Genomic DNA, 10,560 nt, shown 5'->3' with positions numbered 1-10,560 from the left:
TTAGATACTCTACTGTTTTTAACTGCCTATATATAGTTTTTTTTTTTTTTTTTTTTTTTACTGCTCTGTCTTTTTAAATTAGTGAAGCGGCGCCAAATGACCTCAGCCGTTGCGGCGCCTTAAACAAAATCCATCCATCCATCCTTCCCAGCGACTTCCTACAATCTCCGTCCCCGGGATTCATCTAAAACCAGCGCCTGTCTAACCATGGCTCATGAGGGTGAGTATGGACTGCTTCACCTTCTGTTCCTGCCGAGCATCACCTGTGGCCGCCTCTACCAAGGTAACTTCTACTGTGAAGCAGAGACAGACCTGAGGAGCTGTAGTGGAAAGTGTGGACTGGCCCATCATCATGTTAACGCCTGTGATGTGTTGTGTGGTGTGTGGTGTATAATTAAACATGTTATATTTGCTTCCATGTTTATTTAACCCAGTTCCTTAAAGAGTAATTGACACACGTCACACAGCCACCCGGCCCTGACAGCCCCAGAACCTGATCTGTCCAGGAAGTGATATCAACCAGACTAATCAAAATACCCTTTAATTGAGTAGCCATACGCCAGGGAAGACTCAGACAGATCTTTACTCTCCACCAAATCAAGCAGCTCATCATTGAGAGGAGGAGCCCCACAGGAATCTCCTGGAATGTACCACCTCTCCGCCCTTGAAGCCCACCTCCTGGGCAAGGTGAGCTTCACTGAAACTGGATTAGAGATCTCCAGGGAACAGCCCAGTTGTTCCCTGCGAACCTCCAGAGCCAGAGGAGAATGAGGCAGCACCAAGGGAGTGGGGCCAGGCCATGAAGTCCCAGAGGTGCGCTTGACCCTAGTCTGAAGAGTGGAAGCAAGAGAAAAGGGCATAGGGAGAGCCAAGGACTCTCTCAATGAGAAAATAAACTTACAAAAGGAAGCCACACCCTCCTCATCCGGAGTGCCAGCCTCCCCCCAAGGGAACATCATCAAAAACCTCATCCACCTCTTCAAAAAATGAAGGTCAGCCCGTGGCAGCAGCCTGACTAACTACCACGCCACCAGGATCCATGCCTGCGTCAACTGGTCGGGGCAAAACCTGTGAGGGTATTGACCCATGCAGCCAATCAACATGAGGCAGGCCCATGGAAGACACACCCGCTGAGCCTGAAAAATGGCTATCACCTGGCAACCCACCAGGGAGGGGTGGTGCACGAAGTCCTGTTTCTCCGCACCACCAACAAGGCCCAAGGAGGGAACTAGTCCGGTGGGAGCTGGCTCCCACCAAGGCCTTACCAGAGAGAGGAGCTGTGCGTAGACTCAATCCACCGACCCCAAGACAGGCCACGGAAGAAACAGCATCAGCGGGAGCCTGCAAACCACTCAATCTTGGAGCCATACCAGGGAGTGGGGCTGCACGCAAGCTCATTCCACCAAGACCTGAAAACTTCCTGGAAGCACCTGACACAGTGGGAATCTGCACCACACTCACTGCTAGGGCTATGCTATGGAGCGAGGCCGCACTCAAGCTCACACCCCCGAAGCCAGAAAGCTGCATAAGAGCCTCAAACAGCGGGGGACTGGACCCCTTCACACTAAGAACCGCTGACAACTGGCCAATAGAAGTCTTTATAGCAGCCAGATTAGACTCTACAGCGACAAACCTGCTGGCCCAAGGGACCTCAGAAGCCGGGTCCTGCTGGAGAGAACGCTTCTCACTGGAACTGCCAGACAACTTTGCCTGTTTCTTCTCCTTAGTAGAATACTTTTCACCCTTCACATAAGCTTGGAACTGGAGAAGGGAGAGGTGGGAACATTCATTACACAGTCTTCGGCTGAACACATGCTGGGCCAACAAGACACACAGCGGGAATGCAGCTCTAAAGCCTCGCCTGGTAACCACTTCTTGCATCCAACACAACTCCAAGCAGCCATGGCAACTCAGGGAAGAGTAGAAATGAAGCAGCAAAGAAGCAGGCACAAAAAAGGCAGGAAAAAGTGAGAAGAGGCGCAGGTGAACCCCATGCCAAGCACAGAAAGGATCTGAGGTATGGTTGGCCAACTGGGCTGGTGGTTCCCGGCATGCATGCGCACGGAAGTGATGTGGAACTTCTATAGGCACGACCCCTATATAGAGGTACTGGTTGATTTTCTGTGCTGAGTGTGGGAATAATGGCATATAGGCATATGTAATTACATATGGGTAATTATTATATGTAGCAACAATAATTTGCTTTGAAAAATTATCCTGAATGACCCTAAGAAATTCTTCTGCTTCCCTGTTGCCCACCATCAAGCTCCAATCAACATTTTTATAATTTAAATCCCCTACCACACATAACTTACTGTACCTGGCTGCTCCATTTATTTCTTCCCATAGTGGAGTTTAACTAGTTTGAAGCATTAGGTGGCCTGTACACTAAACCCATTACTACTGATTGTGACCCGTCCTTAACATCCACTCATAGAGACTCGGTTTTAGTATCTGTCTTAATTCTTCTGTTTATGCAACATTACAATGTATCCTTAACATACAAAGCCACTCCTCCCCTTCTTCTGTTTTTCCTATCTTTAAGAAAAAGTGTATAACCATCAATTTTCACCTCCGGATCAAATTCTTTCCCTGACATGTCTAACCAGATTTCTGTTAATGCAATTATATCAAAATTTTCAACACAAGCTGCTCCTCTAAGCAAATCTATCTTATAAAAAATACTCCTACATTTTGTGTAAAAAAAAAAAAAAACTAATCCTCGCCTTTACTAAGCTGGTTACTTTTCTAGATTTAACTATTCTTTCTTCTTTATGAATCTCAGAAGTCCTTTCTCTCATGACTAACGAGAAAAGTGCTGTAGTGCATTTAACGCGCTCAAGTGTTCCAGCCAAAACATGAACACCTTGGCATGATGAATACACACCGTCCCTGACATATAAGGTGTCCTTGCCATAAAATGACGTCTCAGTTGTCAATGAACGTCCATCCATTGCGAGCCTGCAATTCACTGCAATATCCCTGGACAGCCATTCACCTCCTAGCTCCCTCCTCAGCAACACACTGCATACCACAGGAATCACACCCTTATTTCTAATCTTAGCCAAAGCCTCTTTAAACCTCCTCAACAGCTCCTCACTCCTTTCCTTACAAAGGTCATTTCCCATCCTCTTCCAAGCACATGTTTAACCTAGCACTTACCTTCTCAATCCTGGCACCCAGCAGACACCCTCCAATTCCTGTCCTTTGCACAAAATTAAGAGTCCAAGTGTCTCACCTAACTGTCCCCCAACCACCAGGATCTTACCTGCAGGCAGAGAAAAATGATCTGCCCCCTCCTTTCTCACCTAATCATCTCCTGCTTTCTACCCCTCCTCCTCCATTCCCTCCAACACAAAAAAGGAGTTTGTCATCCCCACATGGTGAGGCACTCTGATGACCTTCATTCTCTTTGCACCAGTAGACACCACTCACCATTCCTCTTGGCCCTGCATCTCACTACTTGGAACTGCTATTCCCTCAGGTGCTGAATTTTCCTAACAGAACTCAGCCTGCGGATCAGAGATTCACCCTCGAAACTCCTCCCACACCTCTGAGATCCTTTGATGGAACTCAGCCTCCACCTCTGAGACCTTCGTAACGAAGGCCTCGACGATAGAACTAACACACCCACCGAAAACTGTAGGGAAAGCAGTCATATCTATGAAAACAAGCCAGAGATCACATGCCATTAACAGAAGACAAATCGCCATTAACAGAGACACACCTGACCACTAGGAAGGTTAACCTGAGACGTGAGGGTTTTAACACTTTCAATGCAATTAAACACACAGAAAGTAATATATTGATTCTTTATAAACATAGACAAGAAAGAAAAAAAAAAATCAATATTTCAAGAATGCACAATGCTGGAAGGTGGCTGTAGAACATGAATACATGTCTCATTGGTTAGTGATTAAGGAAAGCTGTACCAAAATAGCAGTGAATTAATTAATTGTTTCAATTGTTGAGGATAATGTGACTCACAAGAAGTACAATGAATGCTTAGACTTCTTAACATTCCTCATGTATTCAATGCAAACATGAATTTTGCTCTTTGAGCCAACTTTCTTCACACAAGAAATCAATAATAACACCTCCCCATGATGTAGGGCACAATGCCCAATAAACCAGTAACACAAGCAAAGGTACAATGAAACTGCCCATCCATCTCATCTTGTCAGAGAGACGAGCATGCCAACCATCATATTACAGAGTAAGTAAGTCATTAGGTTTGTTTTAGTTAGTGTCTGAATTAGTCAGATGCTTTAGAAATAAAAAAAATGAAAAAAAACTGATGTGATTAAGCTTAACTTAAGAATTAAAGAAGTGCAACAAAATGGAGATAAAAGAAAATTAAGAAGGTAAAACTGAAATGAGAAACTGAATATACAAGATGATGAAAAAATAAAATTTCATAAACAAAAACAAGTTGCAAAATACACTTTCCTATTAACACATCCATATGACTAGACTGAATTGTAAGCTGCTGTTTTTTCTTTTTGGCCGTCAGTGAGTCGCATTGCATAATAATAATTTTATACAGATGTTCCATAATAATCTTTCAACAATAAAATAGACGGAGATGTGCAAGCGCTCTCAAAATCGAGCTCCGCTTGTGCTCCTCTGCTCTTTCAAGCCAGACTCTTCTGCTATAGCCACCCTCTATTCTGTCCTTTCTCCATTCCACTTATGATGATCTCTTTCCTTCAGCCTATTTCTCTAATCAATCATATTCTTTTTCTTGCCTATTCTACCTAAACTTTAATGAGGCAACAATACCTGACTTTTAAGTTAGCTAATTGCTTCATCTGGCTAGGTGTTATTGATACACATCTAAGGAAGGAATTTGTTACTACTAATAATAATAATCCAATGACTTTAACTCTTTCTCTCAAATATAGTAGGTTATAGTAGCTACAATAAATACATTATATTATATCAGTGCATCTAATTGTAGTATGGCACACACTCACTATTAAAGGAACCAAAAAAATGTTACTTTCATATAACGTACTGTATCATGCATGTGGAATTTGTAGATTAATAAGTATGTATGTATGTATGCATAGGCTTTGTAATCTGCAATGATTTTTTTACATCCCATGAGTAATAGGTACTAAAGAAAAAGCTTCTTAGATGTGAATACATAAACCAGTAGGAGAAATTATAATAGATAAAAAAAAATTGTACTGGAACCCTAATTTAACCCAAAACATATGGTACAGTAGTAGCCTAGGTTATGTCCTTAATCCATTCCATGATTCAGGGTGTATCACAATTAGGGCAAAAGCTAGATCTTCATTTCCCATTGAAAACAATGGGAAATTCATTCAAAATGTACGATGCAGTGGTACTCTGGATTACATATATAATCAGTTCTGTGATGCAGGTAGCAATCGAATTTGGGCAAAAGCTGGATATTTCTCATTTAAAACAATTGGAAATTAATTAATCTATTACTAGGCAAAAAAAAAGCTTTTCTTATTTCTTACGATATCATTTACATTCACACCAAATAGATATATAGACTGATAGTAATATGAAGTATTTGAATCAAGTTAGTAAATGAGGCAGAATATTCGGGCAGTAACAGTGGCAGTGTAGGAGTGAAAACACACACACACACACACACACACACACACACACACACACACACACACACACACACACACACACACACACACACACACAGATATGGAGACGGGACCACACGAGCATAAAGCCCAGGCCCTGTAAAACTACAACTAGGTAAATACAACTAGGTAAATACACACACACACACACACACACACACACACACACACACACACACACACACACACACACACACACACACACACACACACACACGTGTGTGTGTGTATTTACATTTACAATTAGGTAAAACACACACACACACACACACACACACACACACAGAATTGAGAAATGCCTGGAAGAAAGAACAAGACTATTAAAAAGTTTACTTCAGGGAGAACACAAGAACATAAAAACATAAGAAAAGAGGGAAGATGCAAGAGGCTGCCAAACCTACAAATGGCAGTCCCTGTATGAGAAAAGCTACCTAATTCCATCTATCATCCCCATCCATAATATATCTAATCATCCTTTATAAAGCTCCCTATTGACTCAGCACTAACAACATGACCACTGAGTCCACTCCATTCATCAACCACCCTGTCTGAATACCAGTTTCTTCCCATTTCTCTAAATCTGAATTTTTCAACCTAAAACCCATTATTTCTGGCTCTGTCCCCTACTGACTTTTTCATGTCCCCTTTCTTATAATCCCTATACCACTTAAATACTTCTATCAGGTCCCCTCTTCAACTACATCTTTCTAAAGAATGCAAATTTAGTTTCTTCAATCTCACTTCATACAGAATATCCCTCATCTCCTGTATATTTTTAGACAACATCCTTTGCAGCGACTCTCATAGAACTACACTCGACCCTCGTTTATCTGGATTTCCGTTAATTCAGGCAGTGCCTAGGTGATAATTTAATAATTTGAGTCCAGAAGTCTCACAAATGAATTCAAACAAAGCCTGCCTTCCAGAAAATGGCATTAGATGATGATGCCGCTGCAGCAGGCAGTTGCAAACAAGTCTGGCTGATGCTAGTGAACACTGTATTGTCTGGTATCAGTGAGCAAGTTTGTGCATTTCTCAGTATCTTAGAATTTGTAATTATGTCTCCCAAGGGTGTTAGGCATAAGTGAGTGGCCCTAGCTGTGACATAAAAGCTGGAATAATTTTAAAAATAGAGACAGGAGCTCGAGTTGCTAGAATACATTGCCAAATACTGTGCGGATGCATCAACAAGTAAAAGTGGTAAATGTACACCAAGGAAAAATGTAAGGAGCGGTAAAGATGTTTCATTAAATAATGCCAAGCTCCTGATTGGATTTCTGGCTCAGGAAGACAGCCTCTTCCTCCACCATGTTCTACAAGAGACTGACACTCTGTAAAAAGAAGGAAGAACAATGTGCCTACACAAATACCTTTTTTATTACTATAGAATACTTAATTGATACAAAGGCTAAAAACATAATACCTAAAATAATCTAAAATATTAAAAAAACATATAGTAAAATGATATCTAAAACTTTATGCCTAATCAGCTGTTCAAACAGAATGGTCGTCCCTAGGTGGCAGCACTGAGCAGTCAACCATGATCACTTCATTATGAAACGATTATATTTTTACCTTTTGTATCAATGAAATATCATATAGTATTAAACTACAGTATTTGTGTAGGTACATTTTTGTTCCTACTTACTACAGAGTGCCAGTTCCCAGCACAACATGGCAGAGGGAAAGGACGTCTGCCCGTCTCTCTTAGCCAGGAGTCATATTTGGCCTCCCTGAGTCCACTTGCCTATAATATTCAAATCACTCTTGAATATATTCCTTTTGAGAGTAAGTAGCAGGACTGTAGGTGGTTGGACACTTACCATTAATTTCTCTAAATAGGCTCACAGTACACATTCAATGGTCACTTCTGCAGCTGGGTTTGAAAGGTACCCTGTGATTATGTAGTAGCTATTAACCCCCACCATGGAGGGAAAGGACTCAAGGGAGAAAGAAAGTCAAGGAGGGATCAGCACCAAGCCTATGCTACCTACCCACAACTCTCTCTCTCTCTCTCTCTCTCTCTCTCTCTCTCTCTCTCTCTCTCTCTCTCTCTCTCTCTCATTATTGTGTGTGTGTGTGTGTGTGTGTGTGTGTGTGTGTGTGTGTGTGTGTGTGTGTGTGTGTGTGTGTGTGTGTGTGTGTGTGTGTAATTCACCACCACAGTCGCCTGCTGGTCACCCAGCCAGTCTTCCCCATTACGGAGCAAGCTCAGAGCTCATAGACCGATCTTCGGGTAAGACTGAGACCACAACACACTCCACACACTAGGAAAGAGAGGCCACAACCCCTCGAGTTACATCCCGTACCTATTTACTGCTAGGTGAATAGGGGCCACACATTAAGAGGCTTGCCCATTTGCCTCGCTGCACCGGGAACCCTGCCCTCTCCCCCTCAAATAATTTTCTATCCATCTCAATGTGCTTCCTTTTAAGCCACCCTTCTCCTCTAACTTCCACAGTAATCTTGCATGTGGCACTTTGTCAAACGCCTTTTTTAAATCTAAATAAATACAGTGTGTGTGTGTGTGTGTGTGTGTGTGTGTGTGTGTGTGTGTGTGTGTGTGTGTGTGTGTGTGTGTGTGTGTGTGTGTGTGTGTGTGTATTTACCTAGTTGTATTTACCTAGTTGTAGTTTTACAGGGCCTGGGCTTTATGCTCGTGTGGCCCCGTCTCCATATCTACACTTATCCAATCTTACTTTAAAAGTGTGCACACTCGTTGCAGACACTACTTCTTCATCTAAACTGTTCCACGTCTCAATACATCTCTGGAAACTATATTTTTTAATATCTCTCAGACATCTTCCCTTTCTCAGCTTTTTACTATGCGATCTTGTGCTTCAGATGTCATATTCTTCTCTCAAGATCAGTTTCTCATTATCCACTTGGTCCATTCCGTTGATCAATTTATAGACTTGTATCAGGTCTCCTCTCTCCCTTCTTTGTTCCAAGGTTGGTAGATCCATAGCCTTTAGTCTCTCCTCATATGTCATCCCTTCAAGTTCTGGGACCATTCTTGTAGCCATTTTTTGTAGCCTCTCCAATTTTCTTATGTGTTTCTTTTATGAGGGTCCACACTACTCCTGCATATTCCAATCTAGGTCTTATTATAGTATTTATCAATTTCTTCATCATTTCTTTGTCCATGTAGTGAAATGCTATTCCAATATTCCTCAGCAAATTATATGTTTCTCTAAAAATTCTATCAATATGGCTTACTGGTTGATTGTTTTCTTCCATCGTCACTCCTAAGTCCTTTTCCTTTTTGACTTTCTCCAGTTCTACACCATCTCCCATCTTATAGATTCCCATAGGTGTGTGTGTGTGTGTGTGTGTGTGTGTGTGTGTGTGTGTGTGTGTGTGTGTGTGTGTGTGTGTGTGTATTTACCTAGTTGTAGTTTTACAGGGCCTGGGCTTTATGCTCATGAGGCCCCGTCTCCATATCTACACTTATCCAATCTTACTTTAAAAGTATGCACACTCGTTGCAGACACTACTTCTTCATTTAAACTGTTCCACGTCTCAATACATCTCTGCGGGAAACTATATTTTTAATATCTCTCAGACATCTTCCTTTTCTCAGCTTTCAACTATGCGATCTTGTGTTTCGGATGTCATATTCTTCTCTCAGGATCAGTTTCTCATTATCCACTTGGTCCATTCCGTTGATCAATTTATAATCTTGTATCAGGTCTCCTTTCTCCCTTCTTTGTTCCAGGGTTGGTAGATCCATAGCCTTTAGTCTCTCCTCATATGCCATCCCTTCAAATTCTGGAACCATTTTTGTAGCTATTTTTTTTTTTTTGTGTGTTTTTTTTATTCACTGTTTGAATTACACAAAAAAAAAAAAAAGCTACAGAAATGGTTCCAAAATTTAAAGGGATGGCATATGAGGAGAGACTAAAGGCTATGGATCTACCAACCCTGGAACAAAGAAGGGAGAGAGGAGACCTGATACAAGTTTATAAATTGATCAATGGAATGGACCAAGTGGATAATGAGAAACTGAACCTGAGAGAAGAATATGACATCCGAAACACAAGATCGCATAGTTAAAAGCTGAGAAAAGGAAGATGTCTGAGAGATATTAAAAAATATAGTGTATTTACCTAGTTGTATTTACCTAGTTGTAGTTTTACAGGGCCTGGGCTTTATGCTCGTGTGGTCCCGTCTCCATATCTACACTTATCCAATTTTTCTTTAAAACTATGTACACACTTTGCTGATACCACTTCCTCACTCAAACTGTTCCAAGTCTCAACACATCTTTGCGGGAAACTAAATTTTTTAACATCTCTCAGACATCGTCCCTTCCTTAGTTTCTTACTATGCGATCTTGTGCTTCTAAAGTCATATTCTTCTCTCAGGATCAGTTTCTCATTATCCACTTCATCCATTCCGTTAATCAATTTATAAACTTGTATCAGTGTGTGTGTGTGTGTGTGTGTGTGTGTGTGTGTGTGTGTGTGTGTGTGTGTGTGTGTGTGTGTGTGTGTGTGTGAGTGTGTGTGTGTGTGTGTGTGTTTGTATAATTTTTTGTCTTGTTTTCATTGACTGTCATTGTTTCCATCCATCCAATTATCTATCAGGCAGTCTGTCATCTGTCTATCTGTGTATCGCCCAAACCTAATCTGGCACACATTACAGAGTAACAGACAGACAAATAGGAAAGAATAAAGAAGCAAACAGGCTACAGACAAAATATACATAATAATGAAAATAATAATGAAAATAATATTAATAATAATAATAATAATAATAATAATAATAATAATAATAATAATAATAATAATAATAATAGTAAGAGTAAAAATAATAATTGCAATAATAATAGTAAGAGTAAAAATAATAATTGCAATAATAATAATGATAATAGTAACAATAATAATAATAATAATAATAATAATAATAATAATAATAATAA

This window comes from Portunus trituberculatus, chromosome 3 (assembly GCF_017591435.1).
Source record: "Portunus trituberculatus isolate SZX2019 chromosome 3, ASM1759143v1, whole genome shotgun sequence".
NCBI lineage: Eukaryota > Metazoa > Arthropoda > Malacostraca > Decapoda > Portunidae > Portunus > Portunus trituberculatus.
The sequence above is the reverse complement of the archived record's forward strand: the minus strand, read 5'-3'. Positions refer to the sequence as shown.